Here is a 26,850-nt window from a genome sequence, read left to right on the forward strand (position 1 = left end):
TCCGGAGCTATCTGGGGGTGGACTGAGCCCCTCACTGAGTATGCACAGCACGACGGGGGAGATTGCTCTGGTACCTGTAATCTGGACTACAACAACTGTGAGTAATATCTTGAGACGGCATCACACGGACTCTGTGTTCATTACTGACTCCCTGCACTACAACCACCATCATCCACCCACACTGCCCTGAAGCTACACTCTTCCTGTGGTGAGTAATAATACCGTTGCTGCAAAACCACCAGCTTCAGAGGACTGTTCCGCAGCGACGGCCCCTTTGGCCACACTCCACAGGTGGCATAGTCAGACATTATAAAATCCATATATACAAATTACCCTTGGATTGACCGCCCTGGGTCACGGACTGGGTCACCTCCACAGTGACTACAACCCCCAGCGTCTACCGGCCCGGCTCAGGGTACCCCATGGCCCAGGGGGCGCGTCAACTTCATAGCTCCCTGATCTGAGACCACTCCTGCAGCGTGATTTGCCCCACCTCTGGATCTCGTTGGCCCAGGCTATACGTCAGAACGTATTGCACCAGGGCTTGTCGGTGCTGCCACAGTCGCTGCAACATGTGCAGAGTTGAATTCCACCGTGTCGGCACATCGCATTTCAGCCGGTGAACTGGCAGGCCCAACGACTTCTGTAGAGATGTAAGTCGTTGAACTGCGGGATGCGAACGGCGGAAGTGAGCACACAGCGACCGTGCCCTCTGCAGAAGGCCATCTAGGCCGGGATAGTGGGCTAAAAATTGCTGGACAACCAGGTTCAACACGTGAGCCATACAAGGCACGTGTGTGACATTGCCCCGGCGAAGTGACGCACCCAGGTTTGCAGCATTGTCGCACATGGCCTTCCCTTGTTGCAGGTCCAGTGGAGACAACCTTTCATGAAACTGGGTCTCCAGAGCTGACCACAACTCCTCAGCTGTGTGACTCACATTTCCCAGACATTTCAAAGTAAACACTGATGCCGTTGAGCCCTGCTGCCAGCATAGTAAGGAGGTGTGCAGGATTCCTTCTGCGCAGTTAGAAAGCAGGTGGCATTACCAGACAGGCTTTTGGTGCAGGTGGAGGACCGAGAGGAGGTTGAGGAGGCAGAAGCAGTGGAGGAACTTCGAGATAAAGAGGATTGACGCACAACTCGTGGGGACGGTAAGACTTGGACAGCAGCCCCTTGTCCTGCTGTCACCATAGTTACCCAGTGCCCAGTCAGCGACATGTAACGCCCCTGTCCATGCCTTCTCGTCCAAGTGTCTGTGGTGAAGTGCACCCTGTCACACACAGAGTTTCTCAAAGAAGCGGTGATGTTGTGTGCGACATGCTAGTGGAGCACAGGCACACCTTTCTTTGAGAAGTAGTGCTGACTGGGCATCTGGTACTGGGGCACTGTGATGGACATAAGGTCTTGAAAATCCTCTGTGTCCTCCAGGTGGAAAGGCAGCATTTCTGTAGCCAACAGCTTGCAGATGGTGAAATTCAACCTCTTAGCTTTCTCATGGCTAGGAGGAAATGGTCTTTTACTTTTCCACATCTGAGGGACCGAGGGCTGGCTGTTGTGCTTAGACGGTGTTGAGTAGGGTGTCCCCGGCAAACTGCCGGTCTGTGAGGATGATGCAGGCGGACATGTTAGGTTGCCTTGATCCAAAGGTGGTGCTCTAGATGTCGGAGAGCGCTCAACACTAGCAGGTGTTTCCACTTCCCAATGAACTGACGACCTGCCAATCACACTGGCTGTTGCGGGTAAAGAGGTGGCAGGTCTGCGTCCAAAAACATGTGTGACTGCTGTCCCCCCAGTCACAGAGGATGAAGAGGCTGCGGATGCACAAGATGGGGCAGACGGTGGTTGGCCCAGCCGGCTAGGCCGCATTGTAGCACAGTGAGCTTCCCACTGCAACTTATGCTTCATATCCATGTGACGGTACATGCATGAAGTACTCAAACTATGGATTTTTTGGCCTCTACTTAGCTTTTGCTGACAAATATTACAGATAACACGAGTTGGGTCATCCTTATCGATCTGAATAAATGCCCAGGCTATGCAAGGCTTAGAGCCCATGTGACCTGAAGAGCCACTACGACTTGTGGTCAGAGGCAGAGTTGTGGTTGAGGATGCAGTTGTTGACGTGCTTCCAGTACTCCGTCTCTGTTCAGGAAGGCGCAACCTAACCTCGTCGTCAATAGCATCTGTGATGCCCCGCTGCGCTTGGTATCACAGATCCTAGAAGAGTGCATTGATGGAATCCTCCACAAGAGGCCCCCATAAACATTCACACATCTCCACCTTCCACCTCAGACCAGCAGAGGGAGCCCGTTAGGGATATAAATAGGGAAGGTGGAGCTAGGCAGTTCAGTTCCTCTGAAGAGTTCCTGCAGTAGAGAAGCCTAAGAGAGGTCAGTCTGCAGTGGAGCTCAGTCTAGTCTAGAGAACGCAGTTAATAGTTCAGCAGTGGAGCACGAGGCTCCTGCTTGCTAGATTCAGGGAGCCCAGATAGAGCTTAAGGTGTGCCGGTGCCGTAAGATCAGTGAAGCGCGGCAAGCTGCCGTTAGTGTGTATAGCCTAGTGAGGGCCCGAGTAGGCCGAAGGCGAGTGGCGAGTTAGTACATAAGGGGCAGAGGAGCTTAACCAGCTCACCCCGAAGTATTTACCGGACACAGGATCCGAGCTTACCGGTATCTCTATGACCCAGTAAGGCATAACCGGAATCCCTGGAGAACTACAAGTCCCAGGATCGCTAAGGTGCTGATATGTAACAGAGCCAGGAGACGCTTAGGCCCCGCATACTGGGAACGTGAACTCCAAGAGAAGGCCCTACCACAAGGTCAGCCAGCGCAGGACAGAGACAAAGTTAGGCCTAGCTCCAGGCAGGTCAGAAACTTACTACGCAGAGGCAAGAAACAGGAGGCCCTACACCCGCTCATTGGGGAGGATCCTGATATGCACCCTTCACCCTACAGTGCTCCGGGATGTGCCTGAATTTCCACCAGTAAAAGGTACTGAAGTGACTACCGTGTCCGTTTCCGTTCTTGCTCTGACCCAGCTCGGTCTCGCCTGTCCTGCATTCCCCCTGCATATGCTGCCCTGAGACCTAGGTCCACCTGTGGGGAGCTATACCATCGAGCTGCCTTATCACCGGCCTCAGTGGACTGCTGCAGCGCTGGTGCTTGTCACCAGATACCACAGGTGGCGTCATAAACTCTTATAAAATTAACAATTATCCACCCTTTTAAAGAGAGACCCCAGGGTACGGGCCAGGGAGCCGACCACCACGACATCCCCAAGGCCAGGCAAATGCCCAGGTACCGAGTCATCCCCATCCCCAGGGCTAGTCACATCCTCCTCCACCTCCTCTTCTGACCTCATCGACTGGCTGACTGTGGGTTGACAGTAAGTGGGATCTCCAACCTCGTCATCATCACCCTGTGTGTTATCACACCCGTCGTCCTCAGAGCCAACCTCTTCCTGCCCTGACCGAAAAGTCAAGTTGTCGCTCCAATCAGGTATTTGAGTCTCATCATCGTCTTCATCATTGTCTCCACCAACAGGAGTTACAGTTTGGGAACAAGGGTCTACATTATGCTCAGAACCTTCTTCATCTGGTCCTGGATCCGACTTATAAAGATTCTGGGCATCAGATCAGATCATTTCCTCATCTGGATTAACAGAAGCTCTGGAGCAGACCTCCGTTTCCCAGGCTATAGTATGAGTAAAAATCTGTGCAGACTCAACCATCTGTGCTACCCCATACTCAGACGGGCAGCTGGAGACTTGGGAGCTGTGAGGAAGCAAGTGCGATTGGGGTGACACCTCTGAGGACTGGAGTATTTGTGATGTTGAAATTGAGGTGATGGAGAGCCCACTTGAAGGAGCACTTGATATCCGTTGAAGCACCTGCTGTTTTTGTGCCTTATTTAGAATTTGTAGCGATGGGCGTGTCCGTAAGAATGGGATCGTATCACATTGTCCACGAAAAGAAGTCGGCATCTTAGTTTGGCTGGAAGATGGTCTTTCTTCTGCAGATGTTACTCCCCCCCCACCGTGGGGGGCCTCGACCCACCGGCGGACAGGCACCAGTATTGGGATAGGGGGGCTGGCCGTCAGGGTCCACCGCGGCTCTGGCACAAACCCGGCGACACAGAGGTGGCACGGGCAGGAACGGACTGGCCGTGTCGGCTTCTCACTTTTTGGATTTTAGAAGGGCATGACATGCCTATATCTGTGTCTCCCCCTCCTTTTACTCCTCCACCTCTTTTCTTTTCGCATGACTATATGTACTTGTCACTTTTCCATGTGTTAGTTGTGTCTTCTGAGCAGTTTGTCAGCTTTTGGACACCTTTGAAGGTGTTTTCTATATGTTTCTATGTGTTTTTGTTTGCCTGCCATTGGTTTTAACGGTGTTCGAAGGTGTTCGACGAACAGTTCGACGAACAGTTCAGCGAACACACGGGTGTTCGACGAACCGAACCGAACTCGAACACTACGGGGGTGGCTCAACACTACTGCTGACGATACAAGTAGATGAAACCATTAAATACCGGTAGATGAAACCAGGAGACCAGGGATTTTTCTGGGGGGTTTATTGTCAACATATTTCAAAGTTAACAAATTTCTTCATTAGGACAAACCGCAAAGTTGTACTTTAAAACGCGTTGACAATAAACCGCACAGAAAAATCCTTGGTCTCCTGGTTTCATCTACCGGTATTTCCTGTTTTCATCTACTGGTATCTTTGGTAGCGCAGTGAAGATTAGTGCTTTGGCATAGCTACAAACTTGTTTAGAAAATGTTTTTTTAACCATTTTTTGCATGATTTACAGTACGTGTGAGTTGTGTTTGAGGTCTGCTCTAAAGCTGGCTCTGGTTTGGTTATACCTCTTTCTTTCACAATCGTGCAGTAGATAACACTCTCACCCTCCCCACTTTTTTTATACAATGAAAATCAACAAACCATTAGCCCTAAGGGAAGAGAACTAAAAGATTAGTATTGGTGCTTTCCACAATGCTTGTCATATTGATGCAGTATATCAAAACAGATAGCTGTACTTATAGAAATACAAGTTTATCATAGAGTTCAATAGAAATGAGCAAAATTAGCAGTTATTTCCCTCGTGTTCCATCATCAGACCTCCTGAATAAACTGGGAAATAACAGAAGAATCTATGTGAAAGTTAAAGTAGAACTGATTTTGTTTAAACCTCTCAATGTCACGTTGTTATGTTACAGATTCAATATGATTTAAAAATTAGTTCCCCAACACCAAAGAAAATGTCATGCTGAGACTCTGAAATCATGCCGAAATTACTCTGCAACATCAGAAGTGTAATCCCATCAGAGTAGGCCATATCAAAGTTACTTCTGTAGAGAGGACCAGGTATTAGTTTTATACACTGTTAATATGTGTCCAGGCAATACCTCTTCTTCATGACATGGAACTGTTATATAGCAGGACAATGCATTTACCATATGGTAATAATTTTTACCTCTGTCTGTCCCCCGTCCTCACCAGAAATCTACAGTTAACAAGAGCACTTCTACTCCTCTCCTCATTTTATCCATGCACATTTTTCTATATGTGAGCTTTGAAGAGGTTATCTAACTTATATTAAAAAAACTGCAAGCAAATGCAAAATAACAAAGAGGCAACTGATTCTATCCCTGACAATCTAGTGTTTCTCCAGTGAAGCTACTAGTCTTAGTTTTTAATTAATACAGTGTAAGGGCTCATTCATGTGCAAATCGGTCCGAAATGCAATGCATGGATTGGCCACGGCTCTCCTGACCCAAGCGTGTCAGCCTCATAGAGATATATGAAGCTATCATGCTCCAGTCAGCAGACCTGTGACCAGTCTGTGCATTGGTGTCCTTGAATCGATTTGCACAGATGTCTGCATGAGCCCTGTGACGATACAGCATAAAATCTTAATAAGTCAGACTAAGTTCTAATATCTAATAAGTTAGATTAGTTAAGCCAAGAGAAATAAACTATTGTTTTCATGTTGACTTATAATTGTATGTGTATCTCTGGCTGGTCAAGAATGTCATACTATTTGTAGAAAACTGATTGTTGACTTATCTTCGTTTGGAAACAATGATGTTGATTTAAAGAGCCCACTGTATACCAACCACGTAAATTGATTAGCTCAAACAATGAGATCTGAGTGCTGCCCTATATTTACATTTACAGATGTAAATATAAACAGGGATATATGTAGTGCTGGAAGCAGAATCAAGGAGCATCAGAAAGACTTTACAAGGAGAATGAGAGACATCCTTCAGGACAGGAGATGGATTGCATGGCATTACCCAAAGAGACACAGATTTGGATTTTACATGATTCTAGCCTAAGGGTATCGGCCCTGACTGGAAAGATTCAGATCTGCTTCATTGACAATCAGAGAGAACATTTTGGGGAGACCAGGGTGGGATGAGGAAGTCACCTGGCCCCATGGATATGTTGTTTGGGGTTGCCAGGAGGGACTCACCGGTCACCTGGAACCCATGGAGACATTCGGAGAAGCCAGATTGTGACCCGCCGGTCATCTGGCCCCATGGAAACTCTTGGAGAGTCCAGGGTGGGAACCTAAGTTCTACTGGCCTTGTAACTCCATGGACTGTTAGCTTCCTAAGCATGCTGCTATCTTCTCTCTGTGGGGACCTGCCAGAAGCAGGGGGCCACTGGTGGAGGTAGTCGGACCCTGGAAATCTCCAAAGTCGCAGCTGTTCTATCCCAGGTGGGCGGAGAAGGAAGGGTGAGACTGTGTAATGTTGTGCCATCTTGGGTATTTGCTGGGACTGTTCTATCTGTTTATTGTCTGCTTTGTGGTTCAATAAAGTATTGCCACGCTGTTTTGTCATCCTGTGTGGTCTGAGTAGCGTTACGCCCACGGGAGACCCCGGGTCTTCACAAGCCCTAAGACACATTGTTGTGCACCTATACACCAGTGATAATCATACATGTGGATGAGTGGAGATTTTCACCTTGTTATTACTACTCCCTTTGTGACCAGTTCTCGGCATGGTGTACCTCCAGGAAGCTGTTAGTCTCAAGAAACAAGAAAAGCCATAGTTTGTAAAAAAAATCATTCTCCTTACTGGAGAACTTGAACAGAAACAGGTACAGATGATAGCAGGCACAAATCTATGCATATCTCACTTTTATTACAGATGGATAGACTTGGCGCACACATTTTCATCAATCGATGGCAAAAATATTGTTCCTGCAGTTTCTTCCTAATCCCAGTTAGGAAAGATTTAGATTTTGTTCTCTTATCTTTTCATAATCCCTCCGCATTGTACAGAGCAACTATTCTCAAACCCCAGTGGGCCTCTGACTCTGCACAATACTTTCCATTTTGCTCCTAGCAGCCTCCTCTCTCTGCTCTAAGGGGCTTTCAGACGTCTCCAATGTTATCTTCTGTAAGTTGTTCTTCTCTCAAAGCTTCTGCCACCAATTCACTACGTCTCTCTGAGGTTCTCCTTTCAGATCCAGCAACACTAATTGCTTACATTCACACTGCTCTCTCTCTTTCTCAATACTATGGTTGTATGAATTGTAACTAAACCAACATGTCTATTAATATATTAGACAGGATTAGTAATTCAGCCACAGTGATTCTATAGGGCAAAGCAAAACAACACAAGTTTTCTACAGTGTAATCATAATGTGCTTGGTGATGCAACAGCACAATGATAATGCTCAACATTATGTCATGGCAAAGGAAAAATGCACAAAGTGATATAGTAGTACTGTTGATATGCTGCCAGTGATATCACTAAAAAGGAAAAATACCAGAATATGAGGATAATTAGCAAATTTATATCATTGCACAGAGAAAATGCCGTTCCAGTTCCAGACAAATGTGCAATCTAGTCATTTGACTGACCAGTTGGGTCCACTGTGTAATGGCATTGCTTCTACTGTATTGTAGTTTGCTATGAATAAACTGCAATTAATGCTCCACTTTGAAATGACAGGTTGACTGTAACATATTTGTAACAGGTTGACTGTACACCATTAAGCATACAGTATATACTTTTAGGGTGCCTCTATACAAGCAACTCATTATTATATCATGTTAGAGGAGCAATAGTGCTCTTTGAGGCTCTGATGTTTATGTTCACCTTTGCATAGTAACAGTACACTATATGGACAAACGTATTTGGACACCGTCACCTTACAACTACAGGAGCATTTTATTTCATCCCATGCTAAATCCAATTCCCTTAAAATGGAGTGGATCCCTCATTTGAAGCTACAACAGCTTCCATTCTTCTGGGAAGACTTTCTATAATATTTTTGAGTGTATCTGTGGGGATATTTGCCCATTTATCTAGAAGAATATTTGAGATGTCACTGATGTTGGATGAGAGGGCCTGTCCTGCAATTTACATTCTACTTCACCACAAAGGTGTTCAATGGGGTTTAGTTCAGAGCTCTAGTCAAGTTCTTCCACATCAATCTCACCAACCCATGCCTTTATGGACCTTCCTTTGTACACAGGGCCATAGTCATTCTGGAAAAGAAAGGGACCTTTTACAAACTGTTCCCACAAAGTAGAAAGCATAAAACTGTTACAATTATCTTGGTATGCTGAAGCTTTTAGTTTTCCCTTCATGAAAACTATGTGGCCTAGGCCAAGGCATGAAAAACAACCCTGTGGCATTATAGCTCTTCCACCAAACTTCACAGTTGGCACAAGGCAGGTAATTTTCTCCTGGTATTTATCACACTCAGACTTATTCATCAGACTGCCAGAGAGAGAAGTACCAGTGATTTGTCACTCCACAAAACATGTTTCCAGTTCTCCGGAGTCCAGTGCTTCATACTACTCCATTTGATAATTGACACTGCATGCATCTACTCAGCCATGGAAACCCATTCTATGAAGCTCCCAGTGCACAGCATTTGTGTTGAAGAAGGGGGCTGGAGGCAAGGAACCTAGATGGAAGTTGACGCGCCCCTGGGCCTGTGTCGCGCAGCGTAGCGCACGCGGGAGCTTACCCGGAGCCGGATCTGTTGAGGGTTGTAGTCTCGTGGCGGTGATCCGGTCCGTGCCCAGGGAGTCAGACTAAGTGGCGCTGTATCAGCGGTAGATGTTGGACGACTACGCCACCCGTTGAGTACAGCTAAGGAGCTGCTGCTGCAGGGCAGACCGCTGAGGCCGGTGGTAGGATTGTGCAGCGTGATAGTATAACCCCCAACGGGAGGGGTATGGCCTCAGGGCAGCCGACGTGGATGATGGGGGTAGCAGGAACCACTCGGAGACGGTATGGTGTAGTTCAGGGTCTTTACTGGTGACAAAGATAGACCCTCCCGGAGTACTGGCTAGCGATTGGGGCCTGGTCAGTCCTTGAGCAGATGGGATCTCCCCTGGCCAGGCGGAGTTGTAGGCCTCCCAAACTAACTGTACTCTTCTGGCTACCTTGCTAGAGGCGGGTATAAGTAGCCCACGTCCCTGAGTGTACCGTGTGGTGCTCACCTGTATGGCCGGTGACTCGGGGCCCTCTAGTAGCTTCCGCTCCACGACGGCGGTGCTGGTCCCATGCGTGTGACCGTGCCTTCGGGTTTCTTGGCCAGAGGACCTGAAATCCCCTGCCTGACGGATTCTGCTGCTGGGTAGGAGTTAGTCCCCACAGCCTCGGACTCCGGGTCCGGTAAGAAATCTTCTCAGTCAGGGCGAGCTCTGCAGCTGCCAGCCCCTGACTCCTTGTAACACTGCTCCCACAGAGCTCCTGTTGTTTCTTCCCATAGCTGCTTCTCTTCTCTGTCTCTACTTCTGGCATGGCCCAGGAGCTGGGCCCAGCCGGAGACACAGCTCCCTGTCAGCCCTCCTGGCTGAACTCTCCCTCTGAACTCTCTAACCCTGCCTCAGCCCCAGGTTTATATAGGGGAAGTCCTTCCCCTCCCAGGACTGGGAAGGAGGTGTGGCATGCATAGGAACCCTGACCAAGAGACCTCCCACCTGCTCTCAGACATAACATTGCATTACTGTGGAAACCAGACCCCTGGGGTGCCACATTCCCCCCTAGTGAAATTTAGTACTCCGGGACTAAACATATTTTTTAGAAAGACATAACAGGGTATAACAATAATAATACAATAAGAAAAACACATAAAGGTGGTCACGGCATGTCCGCAACCGGGTGCAGTCTTTGAAGGAAACAAAGGTGTCCATTTCACCAAAACAGGGAGACGTAACCAGGTAGGGGTCTGTCCTGCCCCGAGTCCTTAACAGTCTTTTAGTCCATCCTGGGTTACGCTCCACTAACTGTACAAAGGATTCCCGGTAAATCCACCAAGGACTCCTATAAATTACTAGAAACACATAATTATTTACAGGATATGGCCGCTCTCAGTCCTCGGCCAGTGGGGATAAGGATTGGCTGCTCACAGTCCTCAGCCTGGTAAGGGATAGGGGATGGCTGCTCACAGTCCTCAGCCTGGTAAGGGATAGGGACACACGGGGAACAATTCACTAATCCCAACGGGGACCATATTTTAATTAGCAGCAGTCCTTGTACCCTAACGGGTAACTATGTACAGCTCTTTATTCACGCTACTTCCCTTCAGTAGCTATGTCCTCTTTGTGCTCCCTCCTGAGGGTAGTCCTCAGACCCGTCCGGGTCCTCTTGGCTTTCCTCGTATTGGTAGTACTGCAGCTCCTCCTCGGTTAGCCGGGTTAGTATCTCTGCGACAGTCCTCCTCCCAGGTGGCCAGGACTTTACCTCCCTTTGGGCTGCCCCAGTTAGTTGGGCCACCAGGATGCTCACTTTTTGCTCTTCTGTGAGGGGGTACACCTGGAAGAGGCTATCCAGCTTTTCTCTAAAGTCATGCAGGGTATGTGACTCCCCTGAGTACTGGGGTAGCCAGGCTGCCCCCGGGATATAGGGCATGGTGAAAGGCATGACCGCAACAGCGGTGGCGCTGGCGGGGGTTGAAGCGGTGAAGCTCTCCTCCGTATCCGACATCCTTCTCCCCCCTAGTGGACCGTGGCCTACCTTGCGATGATCCTCTTCCGTAGGCCGCGGCTCCGCAGTGGATCGTCAGGGTTGAGGACCTTCCGTCGCGCTCCTGTGACGTCGGCGTCTGCTGGGCTCCTTCCAGGACCTTACGCAACGTCCGGACGTGAGGCGGGGCTTCAGTTCTCGCGCGCTTTCGGAGTCCACGCCCCTCTTCTTCCCGCGCGGCGTCCTCAAGATGGCGTCCAATGGCGGGAAAACTCCACGTGTGGCGGGAAGAAGGCCGAAGATGGCGCCGGATGGCGGGAAAATTCCACCGATGGCGGGAAGGAAGCGGAAGATGGCGCCGGATGGCGGGAATCTTCACCACAGGTAAGTTTGAACAGTCTTTTTCAGGCACGCAGTACCCGGTGGTTGCGGGCACGAAATCCTGCCGACTACGCCAAAAGTTGACGCGCCTCTGGGCCTGTGTCGCGCAGCGTTGAGCACGCGGGAGCTTACCCGGAGCCGGATCTGTTGAGGGTTGTAGTCTCGTGGCGGTGATCCGGTCCGTGCCCAGGGAGTCAGACTAAGTGGCGCTGTATCAGCGGTAGATGTTGGACGACTACGCCACCCGTTGAGTACAGCTAAGGAGCTGCTGCTGCAGGGCAGACCGCTGAGGCCGGTGGTAGGATTGTGCAGCGTGATAGTATAACCCCCAACGGGAGGGGTATGGCCTCAGGGCAGCCGACGTGGATGATGGGGGTAGCAGGAACCACTCGGAGACGGTATGGTGTAGTTCAGGGTCTTTACTGGTGACAAAGATAGACCCTCCCGGAGTACTGGCTAGCGATTGGGGCCTGGTCAGTTCTTGAGCAGATGGGATCTCCCCTGGCCAGGCGGAGTTGTAGGCCTCCCAAACTAACTGTACTCTTCTGGCTACCTTGCTAGAGGCGGGTATAAGTAGCCCACGTCCCTGAGTGTACCGTGTGGTGCTCACCTGTATGGCCGGTGACTCGGGGCCCTCTAGTAGCTTCCGCTCCACGACGGCGGTGCTGGTCCCATGCGTGTGACCGTGCCTTCGGGTTTCTTGGCCAGAGGACCTGAAATCCCCTGCCTGACGGATTCTGCTGCTGGGTAGGAGTTAGTCCCCACAGACTCGGACTCCGGGTCCGGTAAGAAATCTTCTCAGTCAGGGCGAGCTCTGCAGCTGCCAGCCCCTGACTCCTTGTAACACTGCTCCCACAGAGCTCCTGTTGTTTCTTCCCATAGCTGCTTCTCTTCTCTGTCTCTACTTCTGGCATGGCCCAGGAGCTGGGCCCAGCCGGAGCCACAGCTCCCTGTCAGCCCTCCTGGCTGAACTCTCCCTCTGAACTCTCTAACCCTGCCTCAGCCCCAGGTTTATATAGGGGAAGTCCTTCCCCTCCCAGGACTGGGCAGGAGGTGTGGCATGCATAGGAACCCTGACCAAGAGACCTCCCACCTGCTCTCAGACATAACATTGCATTACTGTGGAAACCAGACCCCTGGGGTGCCACAGAAGCCCCACATGACCGAGAGGGGACAGGAGGGTGTAATTTGAACTTAAAAGGATAGGGATTGGATATAGGTTGAAGGGTGGGCATTTGAGGGGGGAGGGTAGATAAAACAGAAAGGGTGGGGTGAGAAACTGTCAGTTCAGAGAAGAAAGCATTGGAAAAGTCCCAGAGACAAGAACATTGGAGAAAGTCCTTTTGTGTGAAGACACTTACCAAGAATATGGAAACTGTACATTCCTTGATCGCCAGACTGAGGGAGGCTGCCAGATCCAGAAGTGGAGGATGGCTGGAGTCCCAGCTGTCCGGATTGCTGGGGAGTGACGGGGCAGAAGCACCTCCGTCGAGATCTGGAAGGGCCAGCAGGAGGACGAGGCTCCCCGTTAGACTTTCTCCGGACACGGTTAGTGCGGGCAGCAGACGCAGGCCGCGGAGCCCCTCAGGGGACCCTGCGTCCGGTGAGCGTGTTGTCGGAACTCCCCGTCAGCGTGCCCGCCGCGGCAGGAATCCGCCTAGCCGCCCTGCGGGCTCCATCTGCAGTGTATCGCAGTCCTCAACTGAAAGCCCCCGTAGGCTGTGGTGCGGCCTGCTCCGGTGTCACGCCGCAATACCAGGGCCCGGGCCGCGCCGGAAGCAAGGCCCACGATACAGCCACGTCAGCTTCCGGTGGGCGGGACATCACCGGAAGTGCTAGCAACGTCACTTCAGGAACCGGCTTCACGTGACGGGGCTACTCAGGAAGTCTTCGACGGAGATATGAACACGCCCCCCAGTTCAAGAAAAGGCGCCGATTCAAAGCGCCATGACCACATAGGACGTGGAGCGGGGGGGAGCAGCAGAAGGACTATTTTCACGGCAGGTACACCTGGCGATGCTCCAGTCGGGTTGCCTGCTAGAAACAACGGGACAGGGATGCAGCAGCGGAATTTCACGGGCAGGCAGCGGCAATTTGAAGATCTGCTGCCTGGCTCGATGCAACACATTCAAGGCGGTGGAGCGGCGGGCATTAGCACTAGGATGCCTGGCAGTCAAACTTGGAACACGACAGGCCGGACACGGGAGTCAGGGTCTGGAAATCGAGGAAGGTCACGGACGGCAGGAAGGACCAGAGCCAGGATTGACGGAGGACGAGCAGCGGAGACGGCGGCGAGTGCTCAGGTCCCCCCTGGTGACAAGGAGGCCAGGGGCGCGGGCCTTGCGCTGCAGCAGGAGTCGGACGGATCGGAGAGTAGGGACGATCGAGGTGAATCCAGGCGTCGTCAGGACACAGGGATTTCGGCTGGCAGGGACACAGCACCTGCGCAGCAGGGTGAGTTTGCTTCTATGTCTTGTTTGTCGCCCGCTGGGTCATTACTGTATGAGGGAGTTGATAGGCAGTCGGCGGGGCCCAGCGGGCAAAATATTAGGGGAGGTTGTGGGTCAGATATAATGGGTCTTAGAGACATTTTGTTTAATATGTCACAATTCTTGGCTAGAATAGATAGTGGGGGAGTTAATCAAGGTGGATTGGCACCCGCAGCAGCGGCGTGGGTGCCTAGTCAACCGGTGTCTTTGCAAGTGGGAAGCGAGACGGGCAGATCGGGGATCAGTGCAGACATTATACCTTCTGGGGTATCGGTTTGTGTGCAGACAGAGAAGGACAAGGCCGATAATGTAAGACTGGACGATAGGGCAAAAGGGGAAGTTTACGTGTGCTTTGAGGGGCCGTTGGGGGAACACCTAAAAAAAAGAGGTAAGGGAAAAAATTTGGCGGGATGAGTACGTTGAGATTTTTTCCCTTCTTCCATTGGAAAAGTTTAACCTGGATAAGGGAAAAAGGGATGAGAGTAGAAAAGAGGAGGAGGAGAAGCGTAGGTGGAGGTTGATTCCTCAGACGTTTGTAAATTGGTTACAAGCTTTCGCAATATTGGCTAGTGTTATTGGGGAGAAAGCTTCTGATAATTGCTCAGGCTTATTCTGCTACCTTGATGCTATCGGGGAGGCTCATAGGACTTACGGGGGTCAGGCGTGGTTAAGATATGATGAGCAATTTCGGCAGAGAAAAGCAGTCCGACCGGAGATCAGATGGAATCAGAAAGACATTGGGTTGTGGTTGAGGGTTATGGCCCCAGTGAGGTATGGGCAGTCCTTTCACGGGAACAACAGTAGCGGGAATCAATCAGCGGGACATGGGGGAGGTAGTCAGGGGGCGCAAAACATTAAAAAGGAAGCGGGAACTTGCTGGCAATTTAATGATGGCCAATGCAAGTACAGGAACTCCTGTAAATTCAAGCATGTGTGCTCCCATTGTAATGGAAGTTCACATGGAGCATCAAAATGCTTTAAGAGAGGAAAAGAAAAGCCGTCAGTGGTTACCAGTCAAGGGGGTTACTCCGGTGAGGGTTCACGCGATGGCCCCCTTTCTAAATAGGTATCCGGATCAGTTGAAGGCTAAAGTTATTGAGGATGGGTTTTTGGATGGTTTTAGAATACCAGCTCTTGATCATGTAGTCCCTTTTTCGGTTAAAAATTTAATGTCGGCTCACCGTTATCCAGAGGTGGTTAAGACGAAGTTAGCTAAAGAGGTTGAATTGGGCAGGATGGCGGGACCGTTTCAGGAATTACCTAGCAACAAGGTGATTATTTCGCCGTTAGGAGATGTGCCCAAGAAAGAGGTGAATAAGTTTCGCTTTATTCAGCATTTGTCATACCCTAAAGGGCTTTCAGTGAATGATGGCATTGTGCAGGAGTTGTGTTCGGTCGAATATACATCTTTTGATGCGGCGGCACAATGGGTTTGGAGGTATGGGCCAGGCTCGTTGCTAGCTAAGACTGATATTGAGTCTGCTTTTAGGTTGTTGCCAGTTCACCCGGATAGCATCCCGTTGTTGGGATGTTTTTGGGAAGGGGAGTATTATGTTGATAGATGTTTGCCAATGGGTTGTTCAATAGAGATGAGCGTTGTTCTACTCGAACTATTCGCCAATCTCAAATTCGAGCTGTTTTGGGCGGTGTTCGAGCCGTTCGGCGAACACGAACAATTTGAGAAAAATTCGGCTGTTCGAGGTTATGTTCGATAACTGTTCGTGCACCAAAATCATAACTGGATTTTTTCTCAGTAATGATGAAAATTAATGTTAATACGCAGTTTGAGTGTACAGCGGGGTGGGGGGGGGGGGCAGGGGATGGATCTCTGCAGGAACAATGAAGATCTCCATTTTTTTTTCTCTTTCCCGCATTTGCAGTGGGGAGGTGCAATCTGTCAGCCTATCAGCAGCGCACACACGGAGCGAAGTGCTTTTTTTCACACAAGCAAGGGCATGTGTCATTGGCAGTGTATGTCACATGTCCTTGCCCTATAAGACCAAGCCATTTTCCCCGTCGCCACCATTTTCTCACTGCTGCAGCTGCGTGTTAGATGGCACCGCTGTTGCTGTGTGCGCTATACCTTGTTAATTTCAAGCCAATTTTCGCACAAATCTACAGATAGCTTTGGAGTAGGGAATAGTTGTGATTGCAGTCCTTTTAAGGACTAGGTTACAGCATTTCCTACGACTTTTATCAGGCAGGTCTGTGCTCTTAAATAGATAGATTGTGGGAGTAAAGACTAATTGTAATTGGAGTCCTTTTCAGGACTAGGTTACATCAGTTCCTATCAGTTTTTGCCAGGCAGGTCTGTGCCAGTGCTGTGCAAGTTTTTTTCACAGCATTTGGCTGAATCTAGCAAAGCTAATCCTTTTTGGCCTATTGCAGAGTGCGTTAGTCAGTGGAGTAGCCTATCTGTGTTGCAAGATATACCACCTGTGTATAGAATACCAATTTTTTTACTGCACCTAGTGAAGTAAAATCTTTTGGGCATAGCATCATTCTATTAGTCCATTTATACTGACCTCCATCAGGTTGCAAATTGAATATAATTTTTTTCTGCATCTAGCTCTGAAAAAATATTGGGCTTCTAGCTGTGTGTGGGACTTGTTGTACTAGTCCATCTATACTGACCTCCATCAGGTTGCAAACTGCATATATTTTTTTCTTCATCTACCTCTGAAAAAATATTGGGCTTCTAGCTGTGTGTGGGACTTGTTCTATTAATCCATCTATACAGACCTCCATCAGGTTGCAAACTGAATATATTTTTTTCTGCATCTACCTCTGAAAAAATATTTGGCCTTCTAGCTGTGTGTGGGACTTGTTCTATTAGTCCATCTATACTGACCTCCATAAGGTTGCAAACTGAATATAATTTTTTTCTGCATCTACCTCTGAAAAAATATTTGGCCTTCTAGCTGTGTGTGGGACTTGTTCTATTAGTCCATCTATACTGACCTCCATAAGGTTGCAAACTGAATATAATTTTTTTCTGCATCTACCTCTGAAAAAATATTTGGCCTTCTAGCTGTGTGTGGGACTTGTTCTATTAGTCCATCTATACTGACCTCCATAAGGTTGCAAACTGAATATAATTTTTTTCTGCATCTACCTCTGAAAAAATATTTGGCCTTCTAGCTGTGTGTGGGACTTGTTCTATTAGTCCATCTATACTGACCTCCATCAGGTTGCAAATTGAATATAATTTTTTTCTGCATCTAACTCTGAAAAAATATTGGGCTTCTAGCTGTGTGTGGGACTTGTTGTACTAGTCCATCTATACTGACCTCCATCAGGTTGCAAACTGCATATATTTTTTTCTTCATCTACCTCTGAAAAAATATTGGGCTTCTAGCTGTGTGTGGGACTTGTTCTATTAATCCATCTATACAGACTTCCATCAGGTTGCAAACTGAATATATTTTTTTCTGCATCTACCTCTGAAAAAATATTGGGCTTCTAGCTGTGTGTGGGACTTGTTCTATTAATCAATCTATACAGACCTCCATCAGGTTGCAAACTGAATATATTTTTTTCTGCATCTACCTCTGAAAAAATATTGGGCTTCTAGCTGTGTGTGGGACTTTTTGTATTAGTCCATCTATACTGACCTCCATAAGGTTGCAAACTGAAAATAATTTTTTTATGCATCTACCTCTGACAAAATATTTGGCCTTCTAGCTGTGTGTGGGACTTGTTCTATTAGTCCATCTATACTGACCTCCATAAGGTTGCAAACTGAATATAATTTTTTTCTGCATCTACCTCTGAAAAAATATTTGGCCTTCTAGCTGTGTGTGGGACTTGTTCTATTAGTCCATCTATACTGACCTCCATAAGGTTGCAAACTGAATATAATTTTTTTCTGCATCTACCTCTGAAAAAATATTTGGCCTTCTAGCTGTGTGTGGGACTTGTTCTATTAGTCCATCTATACTGACCTCCATAAGGTTGCAAACTGAATATAATTTTTTTCTGCATCTACCTCTGAAAAAATATTTGGCCTTCTAGCTGTGTGTGGGACTTGTTCTATTAGTCCATCTATACTGACCTCCATAAGGTTGCAAACTGAATATAATTTTTTTCTGCATCTACCTCTGAAAAAATATTTGGCCTTCTAGCTGTGTGTGGGACTTGTTCTATTAGTCCATCTATACAGACCTCCATCAGGTTGCAAATTGAATATAATTTTTTTCTGCATCTAACCCAGCCAATTGTTTTGGCCTAATACCACAGTTTGGCCACTCAGCTCTGCTCGGTTCTCATCCATTGTTTTTTTGTGCAAACAACTCCAGAGTTGTGAATTAGTTAACCACCAAAATGAGTGGAAGAAGGCCTGCTGCTGGTGGAAAGGGGAATAGGCGTGTTGGGAAGGGGAAAAAAGGTTGTGTCCGTGGGGTAGGTGTTAAAGCAACAGTAACATCTGCAGAAGAAAGACCATCTTCCAGCCAAACTAAAATGTCTACTTCTTTTAGCGGACAATGTGATAAGATCCCTTTCTTACGGCCACACCAATCGCTACAAATTCCAGATGAGGCACAAAAACAGCAGGTGCTTCAACGGATATCAAGTGCTCCTTTAAGTGGGCTCTCCTCCACATCAACTTCAACATCACAAATACTCCAGTCCTCAAAGGTGTCACCCCAATCGCACTTGCTTCCTCACAGCTCCCAAATCACCAGCTGCCCGTCTGAGTATGAGGTAGAACAGATGGTTGAGTCTGCAGAGCTGTTTACTCATACTATAGCCTGGGAATCAGAGGTCGACTCCAGCGCTTCTGTGAATCCAGACGAGGAAATGATCTGCACTGATGCCCAGAATCTTTATGAGTCGGATCCAGGACCAGACGCAGAAGGTTCTGACCATAATGTAGACCCTCATTCCCAAACTGTAACTCCTGTTGGTGGAGACAATGAGGAAGACGATGATAAGACTCAAATACCTGATTGGAGCGACAACTTTAGTTTTTTGTCAGGGCAGGAACAGGTTGGCTCTGAGGACGACGGGTGTGATAACACACAGGGTGATGATGATGAGGTTGGAGATCCCACTTACTGTCAACCCACAGTCAGCCAAGAGATGAGGTCAGCAGAGGAGGTGGAGGAAGATGCTAGTGAAGACGAGGTCAGGTTGCGCCTTCCTGGACAGAGACATAGTACTGGAAGCACGTCAACAACTGCATCCTCAAACACAACTCTGCCTCTCACCACAAGTCGTGGTGGCTCTTCAGGTCGCATGGGTGCTAAGCCTTGCATAGCCTGGGCATTTTTTCAGATCAATAAAGATGACCCAACTCGTGTTATCTGTAACATTTGTCAGCAAAAGCTAAGTAGAGGCCAAAAAATACATAGTTTGAGTACTTCATGCATGAACCGGCACATGGACATGAAGCATAAGTTGCAGTGGGAAGCTCAGTGTGCTACAATGCGGCCTAGCCGGCCGGGCCAACCACCGTCTGCCATATCTTGTGCATCCGCGGCCTCTTCATCCTCTGTGACTGGGGGGACAGCAGTCACACCTGTTTTGGGGCGCAGACCTGCCACCTCTTTACCCGCAACAGCCAGCGTGATTGGCAGGTCATCATTTTCTTTGGAGGTGGTAACACCAGCTGGTGTTGAGCGCTGTCCGACATCGATAGCACCACCTTTGGATCAAGGCAACCTAACATGTCCGCCTGCATCTTCCTCACAGACCGGCAGTTTGCCGGGGACACCCTTATCAACCCCGTCTAAGCACAATAGCCAGCCCTCGGTCCCTCAGATGTGGACAAGTAAAAGACCATTTCCTCCTAGCCATGAGAAAGCTAAGAGGTTGAATTTCACCATCTGCAAGCTCTTGGCTACAGAAATGCTGCCTTTCCGCCTGGTGGACACAGAGGATTTTCGAGACCTTATGTCCGTCGCAGTGCCCCAGTACCAGATGCCCAGTCGGCACTACTTCTCAAAGAAAGGTGTGCCTGCGCTCCACCAGCATGTCGCACACAACATCACCGCTTCTTTGAGAAACTCTGTGTGTGACAGGGTGCATTTCACCACAGACACTTGGACGAGTAGGCATGGACAGGGGCGTTACATGTCGCTGACTGGGCACTGGGTAACTATGGTGACAGCAGGACAAGGGGCTGCTGTCCAAGTCTTGCCGTCCCCACAAGTTGTGCGTCAATCCTCTTTATGTCAAAGTTCCTCCACTGCTTCTGCCTCCTCAACCTCCTCTCGGTCCTCCACCTGCACCCAAAGCCTGTCTGGTCATGCCACAAGCTTTCTAACTGCGCAGAAGGGATCCTGCACACCTACTTAATATGCTGGCAGTAGGGCTCAACGTCATCAGGCGGTTTTTACTTTGAAATGTCTGGGAAATGTGAGTCACACAGCTGAGGAGTTGTGGTCAGCTCTGGAGAACCAATTTCATGAATGGTTGTCTCCACTGGACCTGAAACCAGTGAAGGCCGTGTGCGACAATGCTGCAAACCTGGGTGCGGCCCTTCGCCGGGGCACTGTCACACACGTGCCTTGTATGGCTCACGTGTTGAACCTGGTTGTCCAGCAATTTTTAGCCCACTATCCCAGACTAGATGGCCTTCTGCAAAGGGCACGGTCGCTGTGTGCTCACTTCCGCCGTTCGCATCCCGCAGCTCAGCGACTTACATCTCTACAGAAGTCGTTGGGCCTGCCACTTCACCGGGTAAAATGCGATGTGCCTACCCGGTGGAATTCAACTCTGCACATGTTGCAGCGACTGTGGCAGCACCGACAAGCCCTGGTGCAATACGTTCTGACGTATAGCCTGGGCCAACGAGATTCAGAGGTGGGGCAAATCACGCTGGAGGAGTGGTCTCAGATCAGGGACCTATGCACCCTTCTGCACAGTTTTGAAATGGCGACGAAGATGTTTAGTGCTAACGATGCCATTATCAGCATGACTATTCCGGTGATTTACATGCTGGAGCACATGTTAAACAGAATTCGGAGTCAGGTGGTGGCACAAGAGGAGGTGGAGGAAGTAGAGGAGGAGGAGTTGTATGCGGAAGGGCTAACATCTGCAAGGTCCAGACGGTCGGCAGCACCAAGGCGGCAGGCATGTGAGGGTGGGGGAGATGGTTTTACCAGGGCGCATGGTAGCAGCCAAACTAGTGAGGAAGGTGCAGGAGCCCAGGAAGAAGTGGAGGACGAACTGATGGAAGACTCATCAGATGAGGGAGACCTTGATCACATTTCTGTTGTGCGAGGTTGGGGGGAGAGGACAGAGGAAGGAAGCATGATTGTTACCTCGCCACCAACACAACAGGGACTTGGTGCTCCTGGATGCGCAACACACATGAGTGCCTTCTTGCTGCACTACCTGCAACATGACCCTCGAATTGTGAGAATTAGAAATAATCCTGACTACTGGGTTGCCACACTGTTAGATCCCCGGTACAAAAGTAAATTTGCAGAAATTATTCCTGCCATAGAAAGGGATGCACGCATGCAGGAGTATCAGCAGAGACTGTTGCAGAATCTTACATGTGCTTTTCCACAAAATACCAGTGGTGCACGTAGTGAATCTCACAGTTCCAACTTGCCAACCGTGGGACCGTCAAGTGTTCAGCACTCAAACCGTAACAGAACCACAGTATCTGCTGGTAACATCAATTTTGCGGAATCATTTCACCACTTTTTTAGCCCATCCTTTGCAAGGCCACAGGAGACAAGAAGTCTGACACATAGTCAACGCCTAGAGACGATGGTACAGGAGTATCTCCAAGTAAACATTGAAGCCACGACTGTGTCACTGGACCCTTGCTCTTTTTGGGCTTCCAATCTGGATAAATGGCCGGAGCTAGCCACTTACGCCTTGGAGATCTTGTCATGCCCCGCAGCCAGCGTTCTGTCTGAACGTGTGTTCAGCGCTGCTGGTGGTGTGCTGACAGATAAGCGCACGCGGCTCTTCACTGATAATGTAGACAGACTCACGTTCATAAAGATGAACAAATCATGGATCCGAAACGACTTTTCTACCCCTGTGTCATCCTGGGGAGAGTAAAAGCTTGATGATTGGTTAAAATCACCCTACCAACCGTTTTAAGCTTTCAAATTACTAATCATGTTTATCTGTATCTTGTCTGATAAATAATTTGGGCTTTGTAGCAGTGTGCAGCACTGATTCTATTAGGCCATCTATAATAAGCTCCACCAGATTTAAAATTACTAATCATGTTTATCTGTATCTTGACTGGAAAATAATTTGGGCTTTGTAGCAGTGTGCAGCACTGATCCTATTAGGCCATCTATACTAAAGCTTCACCAGATTTAAAATTAATAATAATTTTTAGCTGCATCTAGCCCGGAAAATAATTTTGGGGCTCCAAGATGCGCAAGACACATAAGTGCCTTCTTGCTGCACTACCTGCAGCATGACCCTCATATTGTCAGAATTCGAAGTAATCATGACTACTGGGTTGCCACACTCTTAGATCCCCCAAACTTTTCGATCAACCTTTTCATTTTAATAAAGACCAAAAAAATGGTCATTTTTGAAATTATAAGCATTAGCAGGTTGTTAGAAACTGAAATCAAACAGTTTTCAACTCAAAACTTTATTCTAGGTGATGTTACATTTTCACATAGGACCCCTTGTTCGAAAGGAGCTTCTGAACTCTCTCGTCCATTGAATTTGTCAGGTTTTGGATGGTTTCTGCTTCAATTGTTTTGCATGAGGACAGAATACCCTCCCAGAGCTGTTGCTTAGATGTGAACTGCCTCCCGCCATCATAGACACTCCTTTTAATGATGCTCCAAAGGTTCTGAATGGGGTAGAGGTCAGGGGAGCATGGGGGTCACACCATAAGTTTGTCCCCTTTTATGCCCATATCAGCCAGAGATGCAGATGTTTTATGTGCAGCATGAGATGGTGCATTATCATGCAGAAAAATGATCTTGCTGTGAAATACACGGTTCTTCTTCTTGAACCATGGCAGGAAGTGCTGTTTGAGAAAATCCACATACATTATGGAGTTCATCTTTAGCGCCTTCAGGGATCCTAAAGGGGCCGACAATCTCTCTCCCCATGATTCCAGCCCAAAACATTACTCCACCTCCTCCTTGTTGGCGCTGTAGCCGTGTTTGCGTGGGGTGTCCATCAACCAGCCATCCTCCACTCCATCCATCTGGACCATCGAGCGCTGCACGGCACTCATCCGTGAACAAAACAGTTTTGAAATCAGTCTTCATGTAATGTTTGGCCCACTGGAGCCGTTTCTGCTTGTGTGAAGTGGATAGAGGAGGTCGACAGGATGGCGTATGCACAGCTGCAAACCTCTGAAGGACCCTGCATCTTGTTGTTTGGGGGACGTTGGAAGCACAAGCAGCTTCAAAAACTTGTCTGCTGCTATGACAAGGCTTTTTTGCCGCTGCCCTTTCAACCTGACGTAATTGCCTGTAGGAAAGAGTCCTCAATTTGCCCTTATCAGCACGCACACGTGTGTACTGTGAATCAGCTACATACTTCTTGATTGCCAAGACACTTCATCCTGATCATCGCACAATGTTGATTGTAGTCATGCCTTGACCTAAACACTCCACAATTTGTTGCTTCTCAGCAGCCGACACATCCTTTTTCTTTCCCATTTTGGCAGAAAATGTAGGCTGCTTAATAATGTGAGAGAGCCTTCTTAAGTAGTCTTGCCTTTCATTGGACACACCTGCCAAACTAATTAGCACAGGTGTCTGCAATTGCTTACAGTGATATAAAGAGCCCTGACACACATCACCGTCAATGAGTTTAACTGACAAACAAACAAATTCTTCCCTTATCACTCCTAAACACTTTTTGCATAATAATTTGGAACGCAGTGTACATGTGCTTTTCCACAAAACACCAGTGGTTCACGTAGTGAATCTTACAGTTCTAACTTGCCAACCGTGGTCTGTATGGAGTTGTTCAATAAAGGGCCCAAAATTAAGATAACATAGATGGGAGAGGTCTCTATGAATAGGAATTCCTAAGTATTTGATACCCTGTGAGGGCCAGGCAAAGGGAAAATTGGACTGGATGGAATCCTATATGGATTTGGGGAGGGAGACATCGAGGGCCTCAGACTTCGCTGCATTTATTTTAAAATTTGACCATGTAATAAAGTGATCTATTTCAGCCATAACAGCATGGATGGATATATGTGATTGAGTGATATATACTAGGACATCATCAGCAAATAGAGAGCACTTGTACTCGGTGCCTCCCACCTCAATCCACCTAATATTGGGGTTATGGCGAATTGATGAGAGCAGGTGCTCCGTCACTAGGATGTATAAGAGAGGGGACAGAGGACATCCCTGCCTTGTCCCATTGGTGATTGTGAAAGGTGATGAAAATGTTCTGACGCACCCCCTGGGCCTTGGGACACCCGGAGCCGGACCCTTTTTGGTGGATGCTGGTGGTTGTAGTCTTCGTGGCGGCGACCCGGTTCCATGGCTCAGGGTGGTCAAACCAGTGGCGGAACTATTTATGAGGTTTTGATGTTTAAATGTCCGACTACGCCACCCGTGGATTGCGGTCAGAGTGAACCACCGCTACAGGGCAGACCGCTGAGGCTGGTGTTGTGGGTGCAGCAGAGCGTAGCATAACTCCCCACGGGAGGAGTATAGCCTCAGGGCAGTGTATGCGGAGGATGGGGGTGATGGTGCAGGGCAGCAGCAGTAACGACACGGAGTCAGTGATGCAGTTCAGGGCCTTTACTCACAGTTCTTATTATCCAGACCACGTCTGCAGGTAACGGCTGCCCACGTCGTACTGTGCTCACCAGGTGAGGGGCTCAGACAACTCCCAGATAACTTTGGAGCGCTTCACAGGACCCCCTTTGTGTGTCCTTTGTCTGGCCTTTCTTACCAACACTTCTGTCTGGCTGCCTCGGGCCTCCTCTTGGTAAACTTGGTGCCAGTTTCCCTGACCCTATGTGGTGCCTTAGTAGCGGGTGTAGCGAGGGGCTGCGCCACATAAAATGTCAGAGCCTCTGGTTTCTAGCTGAGGGTCGTTTCCTGCCTCCACTAGTTCGGGGACCGGTCTCCCCCTTTGGCCTGACCCCTCCACGCAGGTGGATTCGGGCGTGCGGTGGCGACTCGCCCGTCCGCACCCCTGGGATCCCTTCATTCCTCGTTCCTGGAGCCTTCTCCGCTCCTCTTCCTTCCTTCTGCCTCTTGCAGGCCTGGGCCTCTGTTACTAGGCCCGCCTCCGGAGCAGAGCTCATGCAGAGCCCCTGCTCCCTGCCACTTCTGCTCAGACTTCTCTGCACTGAACTAAGATGGTGCCCACCTTTTATACTCCCTTCTCAATGCACCCAGGAACTGCTTCCTCCCTGCTCCTGCACTACAGGGTTCCCCTTCCTTAGTGTTCCCTCCCCCCACTCCAGCCAGGGACAGGGACTGTCGTGCCCATCTCAGGGGCATATTGGTCGCCCTGCCCCACGGCAATGTGGTGTAATGCATGCAGGTGTCGGGTCCTGATCCACACTCCATCCTTACCTGAGAGTGAGATATCACACCTCTGGGTGAGGTGCAATACCTCTGTAGCAACCGAGCCCTCAGGGTGCTACAGTTCCATTTATCTTCAGCCTAGGTGACGTATTGTGATACAGGGCCGTGATTTTGGCTATAAAAGGGTCCCCTAGACCCCTACCCCAAGCTTTTTAAGAGAATCATATATGGCGTGCCAGGAGACTCTATGGAATGCTTTCTCAGCATCCAACGAGAGTATCTACTTACAAATTTTTAACTGCATCTAGCCCAGGAAATACTTTGTGCCTAGTAGCAGTGTCTGCTAGTCAGTGGATTATCCCGGCTGTTAAGCAAGCTACACCACCTGTAGTTTGGACACTTAATTTTTTCAAAGGAAATGCTTCGGGACCACGGGATACTCAGTGAAGAGCATCAGGAGGCACCCCAAGGCATAGGGTCTGGGACTGGCAGTAGGATGCCTTGCGGTGGACAGCCGAGCTCGATCCTTATAAAAGCTTTTTAACTGCAGCAGCTTTAGTGGACGCTACTGGAGCTGGAATTACGCGGCTGCTGGCATGAGACTTGCCCTCCAATAGATCCTTGTAAATGGATTTAAAGTGTATTCATTCAAATTAGAGAGACAATTTAAATTAAAAAGCTTAGACCTGCCTCCACCACAGGGGGGCTCGCTCGACCCACCAGCGGACAGGCACCAGTATTGGGAGAGGGGGGCTGGCCGTCAGGGTTCACTGCGGCTCTGGCACAAACCCGGCGACACGGAGGTGGCACGGGCAGGAGCGGACTGAACGTGTCGGCTTCTCACTTTTTGGATTTTAGAAGGGCATGACATGCCTATATCTGTGTCTCCCCCTCCTTTTACTCCTCCACCTCTTTTCTTTTCTCATGACTATATGTACTTGTCACTTTTCCATGTGTTAGCTGTGTCTTCTGAGCAGTTTGTCAGCTTTTGGACACCTTTGAAGGTGTTTTCTATGTGTTTCTATGTGTTTTTGTTTGCCTGCCATTGGTTTTAACAGTGTTCGAAGGTGTTCGACGAACAGTTCGACGAACAGTTCGGCAAACACATGGGTGTTCGACGAACCGAACCGAACTCGAACACTACGGGGGTGGCTCAACACTATTGTTCAATTTCGTGTTCTTTGTTTGAAACTTTCAGTAGTTTTTTGGAATGGGTAGTGAAGGACCTGGCTTCTGTGAAGTCGGTCGTTCATTATTTTAACGACTTCTTGTTTATAGGTCCCCCGCAATCATTGTTGTGTAGGAATTTGTTAGGTACTATGGAGTGGGTGGCAGAGCATTTTGGTGTACCTTTGGCAGTAGAAAAGACGGAAGGCCCTTGCACAACCCTAAGTTTCCTGGGCATTGTAATTGATACTGAAAGGATGGAGTGTCGGTTACCAGATGATAAATTGATTTTGCTTAAACAGGAGGTCGATAGGTTCGGGAGATTGCGCAAGGTGACACTGAAGGAGTTACAATCGCTGTTAGGGCGTTTGAATTTTGCGGGCAGGATTATGCCAATGGGCAGAATATTTTGTCGC

The sequence above is a fragment of the Phyllobates terribilis genome, unplaced genomic scaffold (genome assembly GCF_046119375.1).
Source record: "Phyllobates terribilis strain yellow unplaced genomic scaffold, ASM4611937v1 Scaffold_11__3_contigs__length_659146591, whole genome shotgun sequence".
Taxonomy (NCBI): Eukaryota; Metazoa; Chordata; class Amphibia; order Anura; family Dendrobatidae; genus Phyllobates; species Phyllobates terribilis.